At 47.9% G+C, this 27834-nt stretch overlaps 1 protein-coding gene across 14 annotated transcripts in view; it reads right to left on the reverse strand.

Annotated features, from left to right (window-relative positions):
* LOC117609861 (uncharacterized) overlaps positions 1–27834 on the reverse strand; it is a 261342-nt gene that overhangs the window by 57109 nt on the left and 176399 nt on the right. For 6 of the 14 annotated variants that reach the window (XR_013062187.1, XR_013062184.1, XR_013062183.1 and 3 more), the window contains exon 3: positions 149–27778. The exons of 6 other annotated variants lie outside the window; for them this stretch is intronic. The gene's annotated coding sequence lies outside the window, so the exon portion shown is untranslated. The remainder of the gene's footprint in view (positions 1–148; positions 27779–27834) is intronic. 2 more of the 14 variants (XR_013062185.1, XR_013062179.1) reach the window with 1 other exon arrangement.

The following is a 27834-nucleotide window of genomic DNA, read 5'->3' on the forward strand; positions in this document are numbered from 1 at the left end:
TTACAGTACCGTGCGCTATACACTTAAGTTATCGAAGTAAGCTAAGTACTCGCCTTTGCGAGATAGTTTTGATATATCGTTGTAAGCAAGGTCTTGAGACATATTTTTTCATTTTTTTAAAATATATGAGTAAAGAGAGGAAATTTACCTATGTGTGTTTTGTTGTCCTACCTGTTGGGGTTGGTCTATTACGGTTTGTCCTGGTTGGTGGTCAGTCAAGGAACTTATTGAATTTATATTACTTCGTAGGCTGGCGCGGTTTTGCTGTCCTGCTTTCCTGCGAAGTACAACATGGAAACTTTGCGAGAGACGAGTCCTGGCGGACTGGGGGCCCCGTGCCCTCGGGATTAGAAGAAAATAAAGGTTTTCACTTAAGTAAGTCACAATGGTGGAGAATATGTTGCTAAGTATTTGGAATGCTAGGAGTGTGAAAGGATAGATCGCTGAGATGAAAGAATATGTTGGGAAGTTCCATGTGTTTGGAGTCACAGAGACTTGGTTGAAACCCGCGGATCTGTTTAACTTCCCGGGCTATAGTATTGTTAGGAAAGATTTGAATGAGGATAGGCAGGGTGGTGGGATTGCGGTGCTAATCCGGCAGGATATTAGTTACAAGGTTAGGGATGATTTGCTTTGGAATGGTCAGGGAAGACAGGTGTTGGGTATAACTTTGGAATTGGTGTCAGGAATATTGGATGTGTTTATAGTATATAGAAGGCCCGGCACGCCCTGGACACGGCAGGATTGGTCGGACCTGTTCGACTCTAATTGCAGGAGGGGTGTGGCCACGATCATTATGGGTGATTTTAATGCTAGAAGTAGGTTATGGAACTGTAGCGTGGATAGCCGGGAGGGTCGGTTGTTGGAGGATGTGATAAGGAACTGGAATCTTTTTGTATTGAATAGATTTACCCTGTCTAGGATAGGATACGGGGGTCGTCCTCTCTCCAATCTTGACCTTATAATTGGGTCACAGGAGGTGATGAGCAAAGGGATAGTTGAAAAGGAAAACGAGACAATGGGATCGGATCACCAGGTTATACTTCTGCGGATGCAGGTGAGATGGCAAAATGCCCAGACGTGGAACGAGGGTGGGGGGAGAAAATATAATGAGAAAAATATGAACTGGTTACTATATGGGGCCTATACTGGAGAGGAAGCTGAGAGCTTAGGATCTGGATGGGAAAGGGAACCTTGGAATAATAACAATGTGGATGACAAATGCTCTCAGCTCTTGGCAGCGCTGGATAGAGCTATTCGTAGGGCGGGCGGCGCCTCTAAACCCCGTCGCGGCGGGCCTGCCCGGGGAGGCTCGTTTCCTGGTAGAATGAGAAAGCAGGTTTGGTGGGACGAGGAGTGTAACACAGCCAAGGGGGATAGAAGAGCCGCGGTTAGGAACTATATCCGCAGGCCGTCCCAGGCTGCGTGGACCGCGCTGCGGGATGCTGAGAAAAAGATGCGATCTTTGGTGTGTAGTAAAAAGAGCAAGGCTTGGGATGAATTCGCGAGCTCCATCGATTGTTTTACGAGCTCTAAGGATGCATGGCGCAAAATTAAGAATATCACAAATGGAATCTCAAGGGAAGGGAAAGACATCCCTCGCGAAGAGAAGAGAGCATTGGAAGACAGGGAAACTGAGAAGATTCTGGGGTCAGGAGGGGGCGACTCGGGGTCCCAGGGTGAGGATTGGGATAATCTCTTTTTGGACTCGGGTAGTACTGATAATGAAGAACCTTTCACACTTCAGGAATGGAATTGGGCTTTGAAAGTGTTGCGTGAACGCGCGTAAAAAGGGTCTCCTCGTCACGCGGGGCCCGTCCGGGAGGTGCTGCCGCCACGCGTTCCTTTTCGGGAACTAATTTTCGGGAAGGAGCGACGCGTGCTGCGTAGCCATATTGCTTCTTGTAACCGACACGTGAACATTGAGCTCCGCACGGTTTTCAATTAATATATCGGTTTATCAAGTTAGTGTGCGTTGAATTGAACACTTATCGGCTATCCTCGACTCCTCGCGTTGATCTCAAGACGGCCACCTAGATTAAATCGGTTCGTGCGCAATTTCGGGACATTACCGGATTCCGCGACGACGCCACGTGGTCGTAACCGGCTAACGGGCACCTCGTGCACCTTCCTCGGACTCTGCTAGACGGGCACCGAACTAAGGAACCCTTTTTGTGCGATTCTGAAGAGTGGAGTGAACTTCGAGGGTAGACCGTGGACGATAGGTTTTTTGTGTACTATATTAAACCACGCGCGATACGATTCGCCCGGTGTAACGGCTTCCCTCGTTGGACGGGTCTCCTCAAGTGTTTTAATAAACTGACCATCTGTTTTGACTACCTCGTGCGTTTTTTTTTTGGTGTAATTTTCCGTGTACAGACTCCCCCCGGGTTTCCTCGCTCCCCTCTAAACAGAGTGGTCCTTCGAGCCGGATACGGGGAGAACAGTTTTGTGTGTGAGTGAGCCCCTCGTGTCGGAAGTTAACAAAATGGCCACCTCAAATCTGGAAGGCAAATTCGGCCTGCAGGCGTCGCGCCTCAAGGTTATTACGCTGTTGTCCGAGCAGGCGAAGAACGGCGACTTCGATGAATTCTGCCTCGATGCCCTCACGGAACGGGAGGAGTTCCTAGACGGTCACCTCTCCAAGTTCGAGGCTCTGCATGAGAAGCTGTGCGAGGCAAAGGTGGAAGGCCTCACGGACCATGCGTACTTCACGACGGACACCTACCTGCGGACCCTCGAAGTGTACTCCTCAGCGAAGTCGAGACTCACTTCATTGAAACAAAAGCAAAGGCAAAAGGAGGAAGATGCCTCCCCTCGCCCCGCGAATCGCCTCGCCCGGAGCTCCCTCATGACCGCCTCGGAAGGGGTGCGTAGATCCCTCCCCAAAATACAGCTCCCCTCATTCGCTGGGAGCTACACGGAGTGGCGTCCATTTGCGGACCTCTTCTCGACGCTCGTGGGCGACTGTTCAGACCTCGAACCGGTGGAAAAAATGTTCTACCTGAAGGCCAGCCTCACGGGGGAGGCCTCACGCCTCATTTCAAGCATCCCAGTGAGCGGGGACGCCTTCGCTGCCGCCTGGGACACCCTCACTCGCAGGTATGAAAATCGACGCCTCCTGATCTCCGCCCAGGTTGAACGCCTCGTCAACGGGACACCGCTGCCTCCGAAGTCCTCTCAGGCCCTCAACGGTCTCCTCTCTAAGGCCAAGGAAGCACTCGATGCCCTGAAGGGCCTCCACGTCCCAGTCGAGCACTGGGACGTCATTCTGGTGCACCTGCTGGTGCGCCGCTTGGACCCCCTCACGCGCGAGGCCTGGGAAAATCGCCTCGGGCAGAAGGAAGAGCATCCTACCTGGAAGGACCTCCAAGCCTTCCTCACCGGGCGGGCTAGAGCCCGAGAGACCCTCGAGCTCTCCCGCGAAGAAGTTTCGAGTTCGAGACCATCGGTCACCTCCGGACGCCCCTCGGTCAGCCCTCGGCCTCCACCCAGTGCTCCACGAGTGGCCGGGCGACCACCTCCAGCCTCCGCCAGACGGGCACATCATGCCTCTGAGCTTCCGCCGAATTACAAGGACGGGCTCTGCGACATGTGTGGGAAGAGACACTATATCACCGAGTGTGCGGAGTTCCTCGCGCTTCCCATCATCGAGCGCCGCCGGATTGCAGTGCAGCACCGCTTGTGCTACAACTGCCTCGGCCGGCACAGTGCCTTGAATTGCCGTAGCGAACGTCGGTGCCGCACGTGTGGTAATAAACACCACACCCTCATCCACTTCCCGGCGCACCCGATGGACGACCGCCCCCAGGACAGTGGGTGGCCCGGCATCCCCTCAAGAACACCCGTTCCTGCAGCTCCTCGGGCGACGGCTCACCACGTAGCCGTTCCTCACCCCTCCGCGGACACCTCAGGCAGGGACTCCTCATTGGAAGAGGCGGGTGCACCGCCGGACCAACCCGGCACGCATCCAGACACGGCCTCGCTTCCTCAATCGGAGTGACTCCTCCAGGCGGAGCCCCCTCAATCGGCTCTCCTCCGCTCATCGGTTCTCCTCGCCACCTCCAGGGCTCTCCTCGTCGCACCTCAAGGATGGACGCATCCGGTTAGGATGCTCCTGGACTCCGGTTCGGAACTTTCATTCATCTCGGAAAGGATTGCAACTTTCTGATCCGGACTTCCTCGTCCCCGGCCCCATCGACCTCATCTTGGGAGCCGACGTGTTCGGCCAACTCCTCTTGCCGGAAATGGTCAAGGTTGACCAGAATTCGCCGATCGCCCTCGCTACCATCTTCGGATGGGTAGTCCTCGGACCCCTCGTCACCGGTTCACCTCGCGGAGAGAAGGTAGCTCCCCACGGAACAGCTGATCGTGAGCTCCACGAGCTCCTCACCAAATTTTGAATTCAAGAAGAGGTCCCTTCAAAACCCTCGTAGGCGCTTACCCCGGAAGAGCAAGAGTGTGAGGTACACTTCGCTTGCACCCACTCTCGAGACTGCACGGGCCGCTACGTGGTGCGACTTCCTCTCCTGGGACCTCGAACTCACCTCGGCGACTCGTACGAGACGGCTCTTCGAGGCCTTCGACGGATTCAACGGCGCTGTACGGTTAACCAAGCATTCGGACGCCTCTACAAGGAGTTCCTGCAGGAGTATGAAGACCTCGGGCACATGCAACCTGCCTCGGAGCCCTCCTTGGGCACCTCCACGGTCTACTACCTCCCACATCACGGGGTTTTAACCTCCAAGGGTTCGCAGCAGAAGCTACGGGTCGTGTTCAACGGTTCCAGCGCAACTTCCTCGGGAACTTTCCTCAACGACCTCATGCATACAGGTTGCAGTACATCCAGCTGATTGGGACCTCCAACGCATCCTTTGGTCGGACCCTCAAGGGAAGACGGTCAGCTACCAGCTGACTACGGTCACCTACCAGCTGACTACGGTCACCTACGGTACTCGGTCCGCTCCATTCTTGGCGGCCCGGGCTCTGCTGCAGCTCGTTTACGACGAAGGTCACCGGTACCCCCTCGCAGTGCCTCCGCTCCTCAAGGGACCTTACGTGGACGACATTCTCGGAGGAGGCGACACGGCAAAGGAAGCTGAGGCAGTCGCGTTGCAGCTGACCCAGCTCTGCATGGCGGGCGGGTTTCCTCTTCAAAAATGGACCAGTAACTGTCCAGAGCTCCTCAAGACTATCTCCGGAGACGGCGCCTCCTCACGCTCCACGTTGGACTTCTCCGACCTCACCACCAAGATCTTAGGCTTATCTTGGCAACCTCTGGCGGATCACTTCTGGTTCTCCGTGGAATAATATTATAATGTGTATACAAAAACGAATCTCTATGTTGAGGGACACTGACCATCAGACAAAGGCCTAGCTATGTCACCAGAGTCGATAGGTTTCGAGCCGTACCAGACCTAAGGGTCTGGGGCGATAAACACATTGAAGGCCCGGGGCCGTTAGTTTTCTTTCTGAAAGTGGGCGCTAGTTTTCTGCGTGCATTTTCAGGAGGATTCATTCCTTGCTCGCTCACAGCACAGTAAAGACATTTTTCAAGTCTTCAAAATAAATATCGTGTTTTATAGAATTGCTGAGTGTTTTATTAAACTAATCCCATAATCCAATACTCCGCCGCCCGGACCTTTCGAGATGTCGTGACGAAACGAACTATACTCTCGGAAGTCGCACGCCTGTTCGATCCTCTCGGCTTCCTCGCACCCCTCACTATACGGGTGAAGATTCTCCTCCAGGAGCTGTGGCTTGAGCAGCTGGGCTGGGACGAACCACTCCCCCCCTCCACGGCTCTCCGCTGGGCAACCTTCAGAACGGAGCTACAGGACCTCGAGGACCTCCACATTCCTCGTTGGTTCAACCTCATCCCGAAGGCTAGAGTCGAGATCCACGGCTTCTCTGACGCCTCACAACACGCATTGGCAGCCGTTGTGTATCTCCGTATTTCGTCCTCCACATCACCGGCAACCCTGTCGTTCGTCTGCGCTAAGACCAAGGTGGCGCCCCTCAAGAGGCTTACCATCCCTCGGCTCGAGTTGACAGCCGCCCTCATTCTCGCCAAGCTTGCGAGGTATGTACGGGATACCCTCGAGCTTTCCTCGACACCGGTGCACCTCTGGATGGACTCCGCTGTCGCGCTGACTTGGATCAGCCATCATCCCTCTCGATGGAAGGAATTTGTACGGAATCGAGTCGGGGCAATTCAAGACGCAGTACCGGGCGCCCGTTGGAAATTCATCTCAGGGCGCGATAACCCAGCAGACTGCGCATCTCGGGGTCTAACACCGACACAGCTGAAGAACCACGCGCTGTGGTGGACGGGACCGGACTGGTTGAAGGCACCTCCTCAGGAGTGGCCAACGGGCCAATCAACCCCTCATCCAGATGCCTCAATTGAAGAGAAACCACAGACTATCCCGCTGACAACTCATACAGCAGAAGGTGCAGCATTTCTGGGCCCGCTGGGCAGCTGAATGCCTCCACAATTACCAGACCACCTCCAAGTGGCACCACCCCTCACACGAGCTCAAGGTGGGCTCCTTGGTGCTCCTCACGGATGAGCGACTACCTCCCTCGAAGTGGCCCCGCGCCAGGATTCTTCAACTACACCCAGGGAAGGACGGACTCACCCGGGTGGTCACCCTCAAGACGGCTTCTTCCACTCTACAGCGGCCCATCACGAAGCTGGCGGTACTACCAACCCACGGCGACGTTCAGGTCTCCTCTCCTCATGGTTCGACGACGGGGTCGTCGAAGGCGGGCGGGTAATGTTGCGTGAACGCGCGTAAAAAGGGTCCCCTCGTCACGCGGGGCCCGTCCGGGAGGTGCTGCCGCCACGCGTTCCTTTTCGGGAACTAATTTTCGGGAAGGAGCGACGCGTGCTGCGTAGCCATATTGCTTCTTGTAACCGACACGTGAACATTGAGCTCCGCACGGTTTTCAATTAATGTATCGGTTTATCAAGTTAGTGTGCGTTGAATTGAACACTTATCGGCTATCCTCGACTCCTCGCGTTGATCTCAAGACGGCCACCTAGATTAAATCGGTTCGTGCGCAATTTCGGGACATTACCGGATTCCGCGACGACGCCACGTGGTCGTAACCGGCTAACGGGCACCTCGTGCACCTTCCTCGGACTCTGCTAGACGGGCACCGAACTAAGGAACCCTTTTTGTGCGATTCTGAAGAGTGGAGTGAACTTCGAGGGTAGACCGTGAACGATAGGTTTTTTGTGTACTATATTAAACCACGCGCGATACGATTCGCCCGGTGTAACGGCTTCCCTCGTTGGACGGGTCTCCTCAAGTGTTTTAATAAACTGACCATCTGTTTTGACTACCTCGTGCGTTTTTTTTTTTGGTGTAATTTTCCGTGTACAGACTCCCCCCGGTTTTCCTCGCTCCCCTCTAAACAGAAAGGGACCAAAAGTTCCTCGGCCCCTGGGGAGGATGGCATTTCCTATGCTTTCCGGAAACATATGCACGAAGATATGAAATTGTTGTTGCTTAAATTGTACAACTGGATCTGGGATTCCGGATGTATCCCGGCGCGTTGGAAAAAGGTAGTGGTCAAATTTTTGGTTAAGCCTGGGAAAAGGGCGTTAAGGCCCATTTCTTATCGATTGTTTGGGAAAATTGTTGGAAAAATTGGTCAAGGTTCGCCTTCAAGAATGGGTTGAACAGGCTGGTATCGTAGATCACAGACAGAGTGGGTTCATGAGAGGCAGATCCACCTTGGACAACCTCATGGCTCTCACCCTGGATGTTAAGGAAGCATTCCGCCGTAAGGAGGATGTCTCGGCGATATTTGTGGACGTTAAGGCGGCCTACGACGGGGTGAATCATAGGAAGCTGCTGGAGATTTTAAGGGATAAAGGATGCTCTAGAACGATAGAAAGATATTTGTGTAATTGGATTAAGAATAGATTGGCAGTGTGTAAGAGGAAGTTCGACTCGGACGTTTCAGGGAGGATTTTCAAAGGCCTCCCCCAGGGATCGGTTTTGAGCCCTCTGCTTTATAACATCTACTCGGCTGACATTTGCTCTAATATTGAATTGGAGAACAGGAGGGTTCTGCTATATGCTGATGATATCGTGGTCTACGTATGGGGTAAAAACAAAGAGGACAGGGAACGGTTGCTGGTAGACGCCGTGGAGTCGATCATACATAATCTGAGACTGATCGATCTGGACTTGGCAATGGATAAGACGCAATGGATTAATTTCACCAGAAACAGGGCTAGAGGAGGGATGGTTAGTAGTTTGGATATTGAGGATATGACTATTGATAGTAGTAGGGAAGTTAAATTCCTGGGGGTGATTTTAAATGCAAGTTTGTCCTTTTCTAGTCAGGTGAATTACGTTTGTAATAGGGCAAAGAAACGCCTGGATATCTTACGTTTCGTGGCTGGTATTAAAAAGGGGGTTAACCCAAATACAGTAAAATCTGGATAAATGCAACCAAGATTGGGACTCAGTGGTTGCATTTATCCAAGCGAGGTGTCGAATCTCGGGTTACACGCGATGACCAGCCAAGCGTGAACGTAGAAAGGGACAGACAGTGGCGGAAAGAGAGAGGTCCGATGATGAAAGGAAAGAGCCGAAACGTATCGGTGTGACTAATACTAATTCAACTATAAAACTTTTTTATTTTTGACTTTTTTTTATTGAAACTTTTACTAACGCATTGGTGAAATTTTTCTGATTAAAATGGTACCAAACACGATATAGTTTCAATTATAATTACTTGCTAAAATTGATGTTAAAGGTTGGCGAAAAGCAACAGAGATCGAAAACAAAACCAGTCGCGGTATCGGCTCTGGTTTCAAAGGTTTCATTTATCCAGGCAAGGTGGCGATTCTGGGCATTTAATGTTGCATTTATCCAAGCAAGGTGTCGATTCTGGGCATTTAATGTTGCATTTATCCAAGCGAGGTGTCGATTCTGGGCATTTAATGTTGCATTTATCCAAGCGAGGTGTCGATTCTGCGTCCGTACACATGTTTTGTATTCAGCCGACATGCCGATTCTGTGTCCGTACACATCTTTTGTATTCAGCCGACATGATTTATATTCAGTCGTGGTGTCAATTCTATGTTGTTTATTCTATTACTATTGTTTATAAATATAATTTAAACTATATCATGTTTGGTGTCATTTTAATCAGAAAAATCTCACAAATGCATTAGTAAAAGTTTCATTAAGAAGAGGTTAAAAATAAAAAAGTTTTATCGTTCAATTAGTATTAGTCACACCGATATTACGGTCGGATCATATTACACGGTTTTCTCGTTGAGCGGCTCGGTTCCTCTAGGAGGATCCCCCCAAGTGGAGGGGATAGCGATGTTGCACTTATCCAAGCATTCTTTCGTTACATTTATCCAGGTTTTACTGTACTATGCTCGTCTTCTTTAAGGGCTTAGTCCGCTCGGTGATAGAATATGGAATTTTTGTCTACTTTTGGGATAACGAAAAAGGACGTGAGAGACTGGCTAAACTCCAAAATGTGGGCTTGCGCATTGCAATGGGCTATAGGATTACCACGCCCATCAATGTTATGAATGTTGAAACTGGAACTATGGACCTGGAAATGCGAGTAGAGGTCTTAACAGAGAGGTTCGTTTTTAAGCATAGATTTAATGACGTAAGTCTTGTTAAGAAAAGTCTTTTGAACTTTGTGGTTATTAGAGACGAAGTAAATTGGGAGGAAATGGAGTCGTAGTCTAGGTTCTGGGTTAGGATGGAAGTGTGGATGGAACTGTACAAGAGAGTGGATGTAAATAGATTAGAATGGTTGAGTTTTGGAAATATTGTCAAAGAAGGTGGCTTTAGGGTGTTACGTCCCGTCTTGCGGGGCATTTATTATATACTAAATCCTAGATACGGGTTCTGCCGCTTAAAACGCTGAGGCGCACCTTGACCTACCTTTCAAGGGTAAGGGGTATAGGACGGGAGAGCGGGGATCAAAATACGCGATTGAGGTTATTCGAATGTGTAAGTGTATTTCAATCTGGCTTATCTTACATACCCTTCGCTGTCTTCGGGTGTCGTCAGCAAATGCTTCTCTTGCACGCGTCGGTCATTCACACAAGAGCTCTCGCTTTACACTTAGTACGCGGATTCGACGGAACACTAGACTCGCGGCGCGTGGCTACGACTCGACCTTGGAAGATGCAAGCGGTTGGTGGTGGTCCTGCACAGCACACGGGTGCACTCCTGGAGCTTGTCCTATTATGGGCCTGGAACGTCAGACCTCGGGGATACACTCGTGTTGAACCGTCGGCCGAGCACGTCGTTGATGATCTTCCTGGTTTCGAGTTTAGCCAAAACGCGGGTTGCGAACGAGCAGAACTTCGTCTCTGCTTTACGCTATCACGGAACTGCCGTACTTGCGTCGCGCCGATAACTTATACTCCCAAAAGGGGAGTAGGTCACGCTCTTTGCCTGCTAAAACCTGCAAGCAAAGGGTTTTCGCCATCGCATTCCGCGAGTTCCCTGATTTCGTATCGCGGGCGTCGCTAAGCGAGAAAATGCTGATGTTTCGCGGATTCCAGAGCAAGCCTTTGGAATGGCGAAAGACGAAAATGGGTTATACCTAGGGACGTAACAAGGGTAAACTGGGATATGGGCAAAGTTAGGAAAAATGTAGAAATGAATGATCGGGCTCTCTTCAGTGAAATCTCGAGAGGTTTTTGGGATAGGGAAGTGCAAGATAGGATAGTAGAAATTTACACGGATGGTTCTAAGAAAAAGGAGGGCCTTTCGGTGGGGGCAGGCGTAGCGGTACGACAGGTGGATGACTCTTGGGAGGAATCATATTGGTCCCTTCACAGGGCCTCCTCTGTCTTCTCTGCGGAAGCCTTCGTAATTCTCCAAGCTTTGCGATATGTGAATGATAGGCCTAGAACGGAGCGGTTTTTGATCATTACTGACTCCGCTAGTGTACTGGAAAAAATTGCCCACGTTGGATCGGAACTGGGGGATAACCCATGGATACATGATATTTTGAGGGAGCTCCGGGCTAATATGCTTGTAGATGGTAGTACTGGCATGGCTGGCCCAAACGTGGCTTTTGCCTGGGTTCCGAGCCATGTCGGAATAGAGGGTAATGAGAAAGCTGATGCTCTGGCAGGCTCTGCTACTTTGTCAGAAGACGATATATTTCCGGGGGTCTCTGAACGTGATATCAGACTCTTCCTGGTGGAGGGGGCGTGGAGAAGGTACACAAACAAGATGTGCAGAATTGGATTATTCAAAGGGGTAAAATACTTTAATGACCGGAACAATAATGTGGGTAACAAGCGCTCGTGGTGTCATAAGATTAATGGTATGGACAGAAAATTCCTTACTAGAATGAACCGTCTTCGATCCAATCATTTCAACTTAGGTGAATCTTTGTTCAGAAAGAATCTGGTGGAAAGCAAGGAATGTGTTTGTGGAAGTCATGAGGAATCCCTGGAACATGTTGTCCGGGAGTGTGACAGGTTTATGTTAGACCGTTTGTGTCTGGTAGCGTTTTTGGAAGAAATAGGTTTTTCTCATGGGTCTGAGATTTTGGAACTGCTCATGTGTGGAAATTTGGGTGTGTGTAAAAGAGTGTTAAAGTTTCTGGATAAATTGGGTAAGATTATTTAATAAAGGACTCCCCATCACCACGCGGGACTCGTCTCTCGCGAAATGGATGGCAGGATGGTAATTATATGAACCTTAGCATTTCCTCTCTTTTCTCTTTAGTAATAAAAAGACTGCGAGTGGAACTGCGTGTTGAGCGATATTATAATGTGTGTATACGAGTTTATGAAGTTTGAATTGGCCGCTGCTTTTCGTTGGGCAAAATAGGGGGGTCTCCCCCCCTTCTAGAACGCCATCTCGGGCGACGCCCGGGAAAAGCCAAATTGTAATGTAATGTAATGTCGGTGCATTGGTGGAGTGGTGGAAAGTCCTAGATTTTTCCTGGGCTGAGAGTATTTCTCAGTCCAGGAATTGACGGGCAGGGGGAAGGCGGGCCCTCGGGCGAGGCAGTTGCCTCGCTCTGGAGTAGCCGCCGTAAAGTTAAAATTAAGGCGAAGAAACATTTGAAATGCAGAAGCCGCAGCGAGGGTGAACACGCTGGGCTGGTGAAAAATAGGGACGCAGAGTATCTTGGAAATGAGGAGGAATGGGAGATAGAGTTTTTAGAAGAGGACAATGAGGCCATACAATTTTTTGTAAGGAAGGACGTTGGTGAGATAGCCCACCAGAGTGAGCGACGGGTGGCATCTTTGGTTGCGGAGTTCGAGGGTAAAGATGGAACTAGTGTCCCCGCCAATCAGGGAGAGCCTCTGGAAATCATTTCACCAAATGATAAGTTGGCTACACTCTCAGGGATTGGAAGCCCTAACAAGAATCTAGAAGAACCGTTAGAAGTTGAAAATGACGCACATAAATAAGGAAGTGGACTTCCGCTTCGACGGTTGATGAGAGTGCTCGGTTACGAGACGGGCTCCTGTTGAGAGACGTAATATTTGCACATTCTGGTAATTTTTTTCGGCGATAGTGTAGTTTTTTGTCGAAAGGTTTTCGTTTCGGTGTCTAGTCACCTGCAAGTTGCAAGTGCAGTGAAAATTTAGCGATTTTCCTGGGCTGAGTTACCCTCAGCCCAGGAATAGAGGGGCAAGGGGAGGTGCCCATTCCGGGCGGCCGGGCCATGCCGCCCGGGTTTAATCGCCGTAAAGCGAAAAATAAGAAGACCCGTGATCCTGGAAGAAGCGTTAGTGAGAGTGAAATTACTGACCAACAAGAAAAGAGGGACACTGAGTGCACTGGAAGTGAAACAGAATGGGAGACTGAATTTCTCGAAGAAGACAAAGAGGCTAGGGAATTTTTTTCTGGCAGTATCGTTAAATTTCAAAAATTGGAACGTACAGTGGCGAACCTGGTGGCGGAGTTTGAAAATAAGGAAACACGCGATTGCTCGCCCAATCGAGGGGAGCCACGAGCCCCCCAATTGGATTTGGAGTTGGCTGCACTGCCTGCAGTTGGCAGACAAACTGAAAATTCGAATAAACTGTTAGACGCCTTTGGAACAACGGACAAAGGTGGAATGGTTGAATGCAAGCTTGTGGAACGAAGCAGAAAAAGGTCTAGAAGATTAAGTGAGGAAGAAACGGTGGAACCGATTAAAGGTAAAAAGAAAGATGTCAAAAGTTCGGACGATGAAGATGGAAATAATAATTGTGGAATTACTGTAGATAGAGCAACTGGAAATACGGAAGTAGTGAATCTGGAAACGTCTGAACACGAGGAAGCCATTGGAAACGAGGACAGAGCGACTGGAACTGCGAACAAAGGAACGACCCTTCACCAACACAAAGGTGAGAGTCGGAAGAAATTTTTTTACGACGAAGAGTTGCCCAGTAAGGAGTACATGGTCACCGTGGTACTGAAAAAGGAGGCAACAAGTAGAATGAAGCGTAGAAATCTAATTAAAATTTACCGGTTAACCAAAAATAAGGGGAGGTTTCTCCGAGGACTTAAAATGGTTGCTTTCAACAAGGCGGAGCTCACAATTAGTGATATGGCTACTGCCAACGAAATCCTGTCCCGTGCAGAAATGAGCGAGGCTTGCTTCGATGCATATCTCCCGGAGCGAAAACAAACCAGGAAAGGCGTCATCACTGACTGGGAGGAGCCAGTCGGTGCTCTTGAAGAAGCGCTCGTCCCAGGCCAGCCGGAGTGCACCCTTGAGAGATTGAAGAAGAAGATTGTGAAGGGCGGGAAATCAAAGTGGGTGGAAGGTTTATCCATCCTGGCCACGTTCTAGGGTGACCAGCTCCGGAAGGAGCTATGGATTGGTCAAGGACACGTTAGTGTGCGGGTGTTCCCTTATGTGGAATCAGTTAAACAGTGTTTCGCGTTTGGACATGTGCAAATGCAGTGTAGGAATAAATCAAGACGGTGCATCAGGTGCCTACAGAATGAGCACGGTGCATGTGAGCGAGAAATTAAATGCATAAATTGTGGAGGGCCCCATACTAGCCTTTCTAAGGTCTGCTGGAAGTTCCAGCGTGAGAAAGCCATTAAAAAGGTCATGGCTTATCGTAACGTCGCCTATGCCACCGCAAGAGACATTATCACCAAACAGTTGGGTGACAGAGGTATATTCGACAATGATGATGAGTTACTGGAAATTTCAAGGGACTTTCCCACCTTATCCCTTAAGAACAGATCTAGAGTGCCTGAGTTCTGGGAAAAATATGATGTACCACTGGATAACGAGTTGCAGGCGATTCAGGAGGCCCGGGGCTCGCTCTCCCCTCCCCCCACTCAGGGGAGAGGATGGAACCAGGTGGTACAGGGTCTGAACAAGGATGATATACCCCCCCCCCCCCAAGGGCAGGGGCAGGGGTAGAGGGAGATTGAACTTGGAAGTGATAGATGATCCTATTAATACAAGAGTACGATTAATCAGAAAGAATTTGATAGCGTTGGAAAGGGAAAGATGGAATAATAGGTATTCCACCATCTAGCCGGAGTCGGACCCGGAGGACGGTGAGGTAGAGTGTACATTTGGAAATGGCGAAATTGAGGAGGCCGTCATAAAAAAAATTAGTAAGATGGAGCAACGGGCGAACAGACAATTGATTGACCAATTGAGGAAGAGGAGGGAGGAGGAGTTCCTCTCGGAACTTCTCAGCTTAATTGCTGACCGTGGACTGGAAAATGAAGTGGAAAGTGTTTTGAAAAAGAAAAAGTACGCTAGACGTCCCTCGGCGGAGGAGGAGTACGAGGAGCGGAACTCCGTCCAACGACCGGAATGGAACATTCCGATCCCGCCGAAAACTTTGGCGAAGATTGAGAGGAAAAAGGCCCTGTATGCAGCCAGGGAAGCAGAAAAAAAGTGATGGCAGGAGGAGTGGGAAGCCAGCCTCCCGGGCCCATCATATGCCAGGAGGGAGAGGGAGCTGGAGGCCTTGGAAGCAGAGAGAGAAGAGGAAAGGAGTCTACAAAGAATTGCGGACATGAAGAAGAAGGGCCAATTTGGCCACGTGTTTGGGCAAAACCCTTCCGCCGATAATAATTAGTGTTTTCGCGTCGTGTTGTGCTAAAAGTGGTTATTGTATGGACAGAAAGGTTTGGAAATGTGTGAGAAGGTTGGACTTGTATTTCTGTATGCGTGGTTTTTGCTGGTCTCCCAGACCTAATTTTCTTTTAAAGTATCGTTGGAATGGAACGAGTTCATGGAATTGTATGATTATAGTACTGTTTATTTTTAAGGAATATGGACTTGGCCCTTTTTTGGAATCTAGCAGTTTGCTTTCCATGAGGATAAGTGCGCGTTTGCCAATTCCATCTGCGCAGCGCAATAGAGTTGAGAATAGGCGTAGATTGAGAGGAATTCAACATCCAAAATTTAGAAAAGTTGTTGCAATAAGAATGTCTAGAAATAGACGCAATAGAAGACAGCGCCGAAGGAGACGTCGAACTACTCCTCGTCCAACGAGACTAGTTATCAAGCGCTCAATTGATTTTGATTCAACATGGGGTACTGAACATGGATGGTATTATCCCGTTACCCTTAATATACTCAATGAAGCCTTCTCCTCCGTCTTTGATGAATTTAAAGTTCTATCGATAAACGTCCGCTATCTTCCAAATGACTCCCAGAATAAAAAACTATTGTGGGGCGTGAGGAGAATAGTATTGTACCGCCCGTTATTCAGAATCGAGTTCGTTTGAATAACGTTTCTGGAATTGTACCAAAGCGGTTATTTAAGAGTTGTTGTAATAAACGAGGACATAAGTTTTTTATTACTATTCGGTTGCCGTATGACTACGTTGGTATTCGTTCGGACATTGCTGCGTTTTTTAATCCGAGTTTGTCGGTTGCTGTATTTAGAGAGTGGGATAAAAGTAACGATACCGTAAGTTTGTACCATTATCACATTTATGTTAATTTTACTGATTTGTATTGTTGTCATGAGATGCGTAAGATGTGTGAAATATATTTGTGTGATGCGGTATATTTGGATATTCGGTCGTGCCGTTTATCTTGGAATACTTTAAAATATATTTCTAAAGAAGATGCTGATCTTTATGATGAGGGCTTACGTGTTTCGGATTTTAGTTTTTATTTTCAATCGGTTAAGTGGGCTCGTGAGTTTAAGCATAGTGATTCCTTTGTTGCGTCTCACTGGCAGAAGTATCGTTATCTTGAAAATTTCCATCGAGAGATTCGTATGGCTTTGAATGGTCAATTCAGAGGTTTTCGGCGTTGTGAATATTCTTTTGTTGGTTGGCCTGTGGAATGTGCTACATGGTGGAATGTAGCAACATGCATAGCAATCGGACCATGGTTTCATAAGCGTAAAGCGTTGTATTTGTATGGCCCTTCTAATATTGGTAAAAGTACATATATTGAGAAATTAATTAGGAGGGTTAATTTGAATTTTGTTTTTTATCCTGGGGTTGGTAAATTTGCGTTTCAGGGTTTGAGTGAGCATCATAAAATTATTGTTTTTGAAGAATTTGATATTCAATATCATGTGCAGCGGATGTTGAAACGGTTGTTAGAAGGTAAAAGGTATGCTTATCCTGCTAAATGTAAAGATGATAAAATTATGTGTTTTCGTGGTCCGATAATATTTGTTGCGAATGATGAGAATGTTAGTGATCAGGCTTTACGTAATCGTTTGAATTTTGTTAGTGCCGACAGTCCTTTTTGGAATTTTGAAACCAGAATGAGACTGGTTTGATGGTTTTCGTTCTACTTGATAGAACAGGTTTTGGAAGTTATGGCTCTTCAATCGCTAAATCATCACTAAACAGTTGGATGATAGAGGAATATTTGATAATGACGAAGAGTTAATGGAAATTTCTAGGGACTTCCCCGCCTTGACGATGAGAAGCAGGGCCAGAGTCCCGGAGTTCTGGGAGAAGCTAGAGGTACCCCTGGACAATGAACTTTAGGCAATCAAGGAGGCTCGGGGACTTCCGTTTCGACGGCTGAGCGGAGCGGTTGGTAGTGCGGTGAGCGCGCTGGAAATTTTGCATTGAGTGGTTTTTCATAGGGAAATAGTTTTCCTATTGAGAAAGTGAAGTGTTTATCGGGCCTAGTTTAAAACCCGGGTAAAAAGAGTGCGGGGAGGAGACTTTGGGGCATTTTTCCTGGGCTGAGTTCTCTCGGTCCAGGAATTAACCGGACGGGGGAGGGGATCCTCCCAAGCGGCAAAGACATGCCGCTTGGGAGTAGAAGACGAAGAATTAAGGAGAAGGTGAGGAATAAGAGTAAAAGCCTCAGCGAAAATGAAGGCTCGAAACCTGTGATAGATATGGATTTGGAAAAACCTGGAAGTGACGGGGAATGGGAGACGGAATACCTGGAAGAGGATAAGGAAGCACGAGAATTTTTTGCTGGAAAAACGGTTATGGAAAAAACACCTCAGAGGGAGCTGAGGGTTGCTAAAATTGTGGCAGAATTTGAACAGAAGGAAGTAAGTGGGGAGGTGGCCAATCAAAAAGAGCCACGCAAGGCCCCAATGGAACAGGACAAGGATCTTTCGAAAGACGAAGTTGGTAGTATTGAAATGACATCAGAAAAGCCGTTAGAACGCGGTAACGACGCATCAAGAACGCCTAGCGACAAAGCCGAATGGACGTTGGTAGAAACAAGCAGAAAGAGGTTACGAAGGTTTAGCGAGGAGGATCTGGGATTTGCAGGACAAGGTAAAAAAAGGGGTGACAAACAAACCGTGGAGGCGTGCAATGAACCTAACCGTACTGTTAATATAGATAAGAAGGATAAGAACGTGGAAGAAGAAAAGGGCACAAAGGATATTGAGGACTTGGAACTTACAAAGGACGAAGAGATACGAAGGAACAAAGGACTGGCCACCATTGAGCACGGCGTAAACGCTCCAATAGGTGAGAAATTAAAGAGATCCTATTATCAGGAAGAGTTCGTGAGCAGAGAGTATATGGTGTCGCTGGTGCTGAAAAAGGAGGCCACCAGCAGAGTGAAACGTAGAATCATTATTAAAATATATAGAATAATTAAAAATAAAAGAAGGTTCTTGAGGGGTTTCAAAATGGTCGCTTTTAATAGGGCGGAGCTGACTTTCAGCGAAATGGCGGCGGCCAACGAAATCCTGAGACGCGCAGACGAGGGAGATGCATGCTTCAATGCATATTTGCCTGAACGAAAGATAACCAGAAAGGGTGTGATCATCGACTGGGAGGAGCCCGTGGATGCATTAGAGGAAGCCCTGGTGCCTGGCCAACCGGAGGCGAAGTTTGAAAGATTAAAAAAGAAGGTTACGAAGGATGGCAAAACGGAGTGGGTGGAGGGCATCGCAATCCTTGCCACATTTAAAGGGGACCAACTACCAAAAGAATTGTGGATTGGACACGGCCACGTTAGTGTAAGGGTGTTCCCTTTTGTGGAAGCTGTGAAACAATGTTATAGGTGCTTCGCTTTTGGACATATACAGTTACAGTGTAGAAATAAGTATAAGAGGTGCATTAGATGCTTGGAAAATGAGCATGGCCAATGCGACAGGCCGGCAAAGTGCCTGAACTGTGGTGGGGATCACACCAGCTTATCAAAGGGCTGCTGGAAATACCAAAGGGAGAAGGCAGTGAAAAAAGTAATGGCGTACCGCAATATGGCGTATGCCACTGCAAGGGACTGGGTGTCGAAACAGACGGGGGATAAGGGAATATTGGATGACGATGATGACAGAGTGGACGGTTCAAGGGACTTTCCAGCTTTATCTAGAAGAAACAAAATTAAAAACCCTGAGTTTTGGGAGAAAGGGGAAGTTCCCCTGGGAGAGGAACTTCAGGCCATCAGGGAGGCTCGGGGCCAACCTGCACCCATAGGACCCAACCCGAGAGGCTGGGAGACAGCCCTGGGAATCCGAAAGGACCCCCTCCCCCCAAGTAAGGGGCATGGTAGGGGTAGACTAAATCTAGTCATCGACGATGATCCCATTAAGACCAGGGAGGGACTGGTCAGAAGAAAAATGATCGAAATGGAAAAAAAGAAATGGGACAATAGGTATGAGGTTTTACAGCCGGAATCGGACCCGGAGGATGGAGAATTGGAATATACTTTTGGTTATGGTGAACTGGAGGAGGCAGCAATCAAAAAAGTGAGTAAAATGGAGCAGGGAGCCAATAGACAATTGATTGACCAGCTTAGGAAGAAAAGAGAGAAGGAATTTCTCTCGGAACTTCTGAGCCTGATAGCGGATAGGGGCTTCGAGAAGGAGGTTGAACAACATCTAAGGAAAAAGAAATATGGAAAAACGCAGACCGAAGAAGAGGAGTACAGGGAGTGGAACACTCCCCAAAGGCCGCCGTGGGATGTCCCCATTCCAGCCAAAACGCAGGCAAAGATTGATAGAAAAAAGGCTCTGTATGCGGCAAGGGAAGAGGAAAGGAAAAAACAGCAAGAAGAATGGGAGAATAGTCTGCCTGGTCCCTCGTATGCTAGACGGGAAAGGGAGAGGGAACAGATAGAAGCGGAAAGAGAAGAGGAGCGTTGCCTACAGCGCTTAAGGGAAATGAAAAACCCGTTAGGATGGGTCTTTCGCCAGAACGATGGGGATGAGCCAAGTGAAGAGGTGTAATTACTTGGGGGGCCACCTCAGGTGTCGACAAAATAGTTTGTGGGGTGTCTGTAGGCTATGGGTTAAGGAATGGTCAAACGAGCGTGGTTGCGGGACTAAGAGTTTATGGTTATGTGTGACTTGGAGGTGTGAAAAGAAAAAGATTGGATTTGGTAATGTTTACAGGGTGTGGACTATTTTGTATTGGAAGTATGTTTACCTGTGCCGGCTCCCACGGAGCCCTCGGGCACAAGAAGATTATGGTAATTTTGGAAAGGTTAAAAGAAAAAAATTAATTTTGTATTATTACTCTGTAACAGGATTCGAACCTGGCGCGACTTTAAGAACCTGTTTAGAATGTAAGGATCTGGATGAGAGAGGGCGCCTAGTGCGCTATCAGCGCCCCTGCTGTACGATTAGATCTGTAAGATTACTTCCGAACATGGACAATTGGGTACTTAAAAAATTTGACGATAAGAGGGAAAAGGGTAACGCACCTTTGTATGATTTTTTGTGTATATCCGGGCTATACAGGTTAAGGGATATATGTCGGTGTTGGTTATTTATCCGATTTTCAATAAAATATATACTTTTTTGTAGGATTGCGGTTTATTTGTCCCCTGCATTTGTCACCAGAGGAAAGAGTACTGTAAGGACGGTGGGTAAGGCGCTTCGCCCTTGCGGCCGGGATAGAGGGGAGCACACCCCCTTTAGTAAGGTAAAATGGAGAACTCAATTTTGATAGGAATTTGGAACGCAAGAAGCGTGCGCGGTAAAACCGCGGAATTAAAAGAATATGTCTCTAAATTTCACGTTTTTGGTATTACTGAAACTTGGCTCAAACCTACGGACGTCTTGAACGTCCCGGGTTTTAATTCTGTTAGACTTGATTTGGATGAGGATAGGCAGGGAGGTGGAGTAGCATTGCTGCTCCAGGAGGACATTGTGTACCAAACTAGGGATTGTTCTGCGTGGGGTGGGGTAGGCAAACAGGCCCTGGGGGTAACTCTGACTTTGGATTCGGGGGAAGTGGATATGGTGGTAGTATATAGGAGGCCGGGGATTCCCTGGAGTAAAAGGGAGTGGAAAGATCTTTTGGATTGTAGGAGACCCGGGGTTCCGGTGCTCTTCATGGACGACTTTAACGCTAGGAGTAAGGCCTGGAACTGCTCAGTGGAAAGCAGGGAGGGGAAATCTTTGGAGGAGTCTGTGAGAGAAGCAGACCTTTTCGTTTTGAATAGGTACACGTTATCTAGGATAGGTTCGGGGGGACGACCCCCTTCCAACCTGGATCTTTTCATAGGCTCGCATAATTTCGTTACTTTGGGCTCTATAGAACAAGAGAATGAGACGTTAGGCTCGGATCATCAAGTAATCCTCCTCTACCTTAAAGAGGGAATTACTTCTGTAGGTAAGGGCAATAAACTAGGAAGTTTAACGAAAAGAATATAAACTGGCTGCTGTTTAAAGTCTTCTCAGGTGAAGAAGCGGCGTGTTTGGATGAGTTATGGAAAAAAGAGCCGTGGTCGAGTCAGAATATCAACTCGAGATGCGACCAGTTCGTTGAAGCTATGTATAGGGCCCTGACAAGGGCAGGAGGGGGGAGAAAAGTCCAACATCCCAGACCTGGGGACCCCGTTGGCGCTAGAGTTAGGAAAAGATAGGTATGGTGGGACCAAGAGTGCGAAATGGCCCAGAATAACCGTAGGAGAGCTACGCGCGAATATATTAGAAGACCTAGCCAGGATAATTGGGTCAGGTTAAGGGAGGCAGAAAAGAACATGAGAAGCTTGGTAAATACAAAAAAGAGTAAAGCATGGGATGATTTCGCGAGGTCCATAGACTGCTACACGAGCACGAAAGAGGCCTGGCGAAAGGTAAAAGGGGGTTACCAGGGTAGGGGATTGTACTATACCGATACAGGAGAGAAGGGAATTAGAAAACAAAGAGGTTAGTAAAATTTTGGGAGATGATAGTAGGGAAACGAACGAACCTATTGCTTGGCCCGAGCAGCCCGAATGGGAACATCTGGGGGAGGGAGCTTCCGACTGTCAGGTTTTTGCTTGACAGGAATTAGAGAGGGCCGGGAGGGGGGGTGCGAGGTAATACAGCCCCGGGGGAGGACGGGATCTCTTATGTAAGTTTAAAAAATCTTCATGAAAGCGCGAAAACGGTACTCTTAGAAATGTATAACTGGATATGCCTTAACGGGCATATCCCAGATCGATGGAAGAGGGTGGTGGTGAGATTCCTAGATAAACCAGGGAAAAAGGCCGACAGACCAATTTCCCTGATCGATTGCCTAGGGAAATTATTAGAAAAATTAGTGAAAGAGCGGTTGCAGGAGTGGGTTAAAAGGGAAGGGGCCGTGGACCCCCGCCAGAGTGGATTTATGAAGGGTAGCTCCACGGTAGATAATATCATGATCTTAATCTCTGACGTTAAAGCAGCCTTCGCGCGGAAGGAAGAGACCACGGCTGTTTTTGTGGACGTGAAAGGGTAGTGCATGGGAAAATGGTTGAGATTTTGGAATGTAAGCGATGCCTACCGCCTATCAAAAGATACCTGGGTAACTGGCTATCGAATAGGCGAGCGGCATGTAGAAGGATGTTTGACCCGGAAAGGGAGGGAAGTGTGACCAGGGGGCTACCCCAAGGGTCTGTTCTGAGTCCCCTCCTGTATAATATCTACTCTTCGGATATCTGCACGGGGGTGGACCAGAGCTGCCTTAAAATTTTACTATACGCGGATGACATAGTGGTATATGTCTGGGGTAGGGATAGACTGGAAAGAGAACGTATTTTAAGTGAAGCCATCGAACGAATCATAAAAAATCTGAGAGATATAGGATTGGACCTGGCAATGGAGAAAACACAATGGATGACTTTCACTAAGAACAGAGCCAGGAAAGGGGTTAAATCCTCCATCCAAATTGGAGGGGAGACAGTAGAAAGCAGCAGAGAGATCCGTTCTTTGGGGGTGATTTTGGACGAGGGCTTGTCGTTTGGGGGACAGGTGGACTACATTTGTAATAAGACTAAAAAACGTCTGGACATTCTGCGCTACATAGCAAGCATTAAAAAAGGGGTAAACCCCCGGACGATGATCGTTTTCTTCAAAGGGCTCGTTCGTTCGATGATAGAATATGGGATTTTCACGTATTTCTGGTCCAACAAGAAGGGAAGGGAGAAGTTGTCCAAGCTGCAAAATGCAGGCTTGAGAATCGCAATGGGGTATAGGATAACCACCCCCATTAATGTGATGAATGTGGAGACCGGAGTGTTTGATTTAGAAACTAGAGTAGAGCTCCTGCTGGAGAGATTTATGTTCAAACATAGAATTAGAACAGACAGCTTAGTTAGAAGAAGTCTTGAGAACGTTATTGTTGTGAGAGAGGAGGAGGAATTGGAGTGCATGGAACCCTGGTCAAGGGCCTGGGTGAAAGTAGAAGAGTGGGTCGAGTGCTGTAAAACAGCGGTGATGAGCAGGGAAGAGTGGGTGGAGGTTGGTTCCTTTGTATCCAAGGGGGGATTCAAAGTTAATTGGGAAATGGGTAAGAGGAGGAAACAAATTGAGATCCCCGACAGGATGTTGGTTAGGGAAATTAGTAATGGTTTTTGGAACGGTTCGGACACGGAAGAAGTAGTGGAAATATATACCGATGGTTCAAAAAACCGCGGCATGGACGCGGTAGGATCTGGGATGGCGATCAGGGGGGTAAACAGCGAGTGGGAGGATCTGGGCTGGTCCCTGAATAGGGCTACTTCAGTCTTCTCGGCAGAGGCATACGCGATCCTCCAAGCGCTGAGGTACGTCAATGATAAGTCAAAGACTTGTAAATTTTTTATTATCACGGACTCAGCGAGCATCTTGGAGAAGATTGCGAATGTGGGAAGAAAACAGGGGGACTGCCCCTGGTGTTTCGAGATAGTCAGGGAATTAAGAAAAAATGCTGTCTGGAACGATAGAGAAGACGTGAGTACGATGAACGTGGCTTTTGCGTGGGTGCCAAGCCATGTAGGAATTGAGGGGAATGAACGGGCGGACCTCCAGGCGGGCCTCGCAACGAGGGGTGAGGAGGAAATGGGCGTAGGTGCCTCCACCCGAGATATTAGATTACACTTAGCAGAAGATGCGTGGGAAAGGTTCACTAATAGGATGTCTGCAATTGGTATTTTCAAGGGAGCAAAGTATTTCAGTAATCCCAAAAACAATGTGGGGAATAGGAAACCGTGGTTTTTTAAAGTTACAGGGGTAGGCAGGGAGTTGCTCACAAGGATGAGTAGGTTGAGGGCGAACCATTTTAATTTGGGGGAGTCGTTGTTCAGAAAAAATTTAATTGAGAGTAAAGAATGCAGCTGCGGCTACGGCGAGGAGTCAATTGAGCATGTAGTCTGGTATTGTGAAAAGTTCTTGATGGACAGATTGGAGTTAAATCGGTATTTGGAAGAAAGGGGTTTTTCCCCTGGCTCAGACGTGCTGGATATTTTCATGAGTGGAAATCTGGGGGTTTGCAAAAAAATTTCCAAATTCCTAGATAAATTGGGTAGAATTATTTAAGACTGGTCCTTGTTTTTGTTCCTCTACAGGTGTCAGGGGGTGAGGTCCCTCACTCCCACTTCAATGGTGACAAATGCAGGGCGCTGGTGCGTATCCCTCTTCTCTCTTTAGCGTATAAAAAGATGTATGAGTGCACCGATGCGCCTTGATTTTGAACTGTGTGTTACGATTGATATGGAATCTCTGGTTTGAATAGGCCGCTGTTTTCGTTGGGCAATATAGGGGGGGCTTTTCCCCCTTTTCGAACGCCATCTTGGGCTGCGCCCAAGTAAAGCCGTTATGTAATGTAATGTAATGTAAGGAGGCTCGGGGCACGGTAGCCCCCCTCGCCCCCCCGGAACAAGGTAGGGGTTGGAACCAAGTAGTACAAGGATTAAATAAGAATGATACTTCCCTCCCCAAATGTAGGGGTAGGGGAAAGGGAAGATTGGATTTGGAAGTAAAGGATAATCCGATTAAGACTAGAGAACTTCTGATTAGGACGAATCTTACTTCGTTGGAGAGAGAAAGATGGGCTAACAGATACGCAACTATCCAACCTGAGTCGGACCCGGAAGAGGGGGAGGCAGAGTACACATTCGGATATGGGGAAATTGAGGAGGCAGCGATCAAACGGATCAGCAAGATGGAGCAACGTGCAAACAGGCATCTAATCGACCAATTGAGGAAAACGAGGGAGGAGGAGTTCCTCTCCGAACTTTTGAACCTGATTGCGGACCGTGGTTGCGAACATGAGGTAGAGTCCTACCCCAAGAAGAAAAAATATGTCAGGCGTCCTACGGAAGAAGAGGAGTTTGAAGAGTGGAATTCGGTTCAGAGGCCGGAATAGAATGTTCCGATCCCGCCTAAGACACAGGCCAAGATTGACAGGAAGAAGGCCCTTTTTGCGGTCAGGGAAGCTGAAAAGAAGCGTGGAATGGGAGAATAGCCTTCCAGGGCCCTCCTTCGCTATGAGGGAGAGGGAAAGAGAAGCACTGGAGGCAGAGAGGGAGGAAGAAAGAAGTAGAAGAAGGATCGCGGAAATGAAGAAGGATCAATTTGGTCATGTGTTTAGCCAAAACCCATCTTCTAACAATTAGTGCTTTCGCGTTCTATCATTTTTTTCTTGATAGTGCCGGTTTTTCGTTTGATTTAATATGGAAATGTGTGAAAAGGATGTTTTTGTGTGATTTGTCTGTTTGGCTTTTTTGGTTTATTAGGATTAAGTTTTTGGCTAAGTTTCGATGGTATGGTTTAAAAACATGGAAATGTGTGATTTAGTGTGATTCAGCGTTTTTATTTTTTAAGGCTTTTAGATATGGAATTGATATGGAGTTTTGTACAAAGATATACTGGAAAATCACTTGGAGGAATGAACCGTTTTTGGAATGGAGGAATGAACCGTTTTTGGAATGGAGGAATATTATCAAAGCCGGGAGCTTTAAGCGTCCTTTTGCTCTTCTACATGAAGCGGGTAATAACTTTCCTGTCTTTTTGGTTGCTCGGTTATGTTTTGTTCTGAAGGTGGCGGGAGGGCAGTTAATAATCGCTGAGACTGATTATATTTTTTTTAGTTTTCTCTTTTTCTTTATTTTTCATCGTTTACTTTTTTGTGTACGATCAGTGATCGAATACGGTTGTACCATATATACCGATGGAAGAAACGAAAACCTGAAGAAACTACAAGTTATACAGAATACAGGCATTAGAATAGCCATGGGGTATAGGTGTACCACCCCCACAAATGTTATGCAGGCCGAGGCAGGCATCATGGACGTAGCAACGAGAGTCAACTTCCTTCTGGAAAGATACATCACAAAGAAGATAGATGGAGGGCAGGAAGCCCTAACAAGATGGATGCTGACAACCTGGCACAGGGTGAGCCACCTCTCTGAGAGGAAAATGTCTAACCAAACTTTGAATTTCAGAAAGAATTACGATACGTACGAACTGGCGCTGAGAAACCGAGACCACGGGCAGACGGGGGTGGAGACAACAAAGGTGAAGATCAGCGTTGAATGGAGGATGGGTGAGATGATATGCTCGGTGGGGCCCCCCCCCCCCCGAACAGCGTGACCTGGGAAACGAGACAAAAATATGGCTCGCTGGCAGAATCCTTTGTGGAGTTCTACACAGATGGCTCGAAGACCCGGGAGGCAACGAGGAATGGCAGGAGACGACGGTCAGTTTGGACCCAAGAACGACCATATTCACGGCCGAGGCGACTGCAATCGAAGTGGCGATCGATAAGTATATTGAACTACAGACTAGAGATAGACTAATAATCTATAGTGACTCCGCGTGTGTGCTAAAAGTGATAGATAGTTTGAATGAAAAAACTGTAAACGAGACTTGAGTTGAAAAGCGAGGAAAATAGTTAAACGGTATCCTTAAAAAAATTAAAAGTATATACCAGACTAGAAACATACCTATAAATGCAGTTATTGATAAGAAACAGGTGCCGGTAGTCCTGGTGTGGGTGCCGGCGCACTGCGGCATAGAGGGCAATGAGGCCACTGACAGAGCGGCAAAACGAGCCACGGAAGGAGAACCGGACGCCACGAGGCCGGTCCCTGCGGAGGATCTGGTGGTAGATCGACTACAAGAGGCCTGGGAGACCATAGCCTTCAAGGTAAAGAGCGAGGCAGCATATAAAGTGCGGTACTTCAACGAAATGGACACGAACGAAGGAGCGAGAACACCATGGTTTAAGAAGTACCGCACGACCTCGAGGGCGATTTTATCGGTCCTGAGCAGGTTGAGGGCAAACCACTACAACTTGGGTGAGTCCCTGGCGCGAAAACACTTGAAAAGTGACCCGACCTGTGACCGTGGTCAAGGTGAGGAAGACATTTACCACGTACTATGGGAGTGTGAAAGATATAACTCACTCAGAGACACGATGATACAAAAACTGCTTGAAAAAGGGGTAAATGCGGGTGCCCCCCTAAACGCACTGGTAAGCAAGCGCAGACCGACACTGGGTCTAATTGTGGCTAAATTTTTGATCGCAACGAACCGAATTATTTGAATGTGCTTAAATATCTGAAAAATAATGTAACGGAAAATACAAGATGTCCGACGCGTAACGTCGTCAAGTAGGACGAGCAAAAGACTGGTTTTGTGTAGGTGATAGGTGGAACCCTGTATCCCCAGTGAGGGGAGGGAGAAAGATGTGTGAGAATATGTGTGTGAGCGTTTAATGTAAACCAGCCCCACGGGGTATTGGTGGAATGGAATGAATGAAACGTGAAAAATATGAGAGCCTATGGGCACTGGCCGACTGGTATGAATGGATGTGAGAGTGAGGGAAGAAGAGGAGAACAAAGGGACCTGTTAGAAAATTTGAAATATACAAGTGGTTGAGGCAGGCCATGTGCGTTCTGTCAGCGCGTTTCTCCTCCTTAAGGGGAAGTCCTCTAACTTGGGGGTGTCATAAACAAAAAGGACATACTGTCGAAGGCGTTCTCACGATGGAGGATTTTTGGGACGGCAGGACATTCTTGTTCTGACCGTTGGCTTGTATTGAGCACTGGAAAATACAGAGCAGAGTCAAGTTTATTAAACGCCCAGTGTTTTATTTGATTTATTTCTCCATACCAATTCATAAGCCGCTCCGCTTAATCTGATCTTACAGACCTAGAAAAAGAAAAACCTCATGTAAAAAATCTCCTCCTTGTTCCTTTTATTATAGT

This window comes from Osmia lignaria, chromosome 5, assembly GCF_051020975.1.
Source record: "Osmia lignaria lignaria isolate PbOS001 chromosome 5, iyOsmLign1, whole genome shotgun sequence".
NCBI lineage: Eukaryota > Metazoa > Arthropoda > Insecta > Hymenoptera > Megachilidae > Osmia > Osmia lignaria.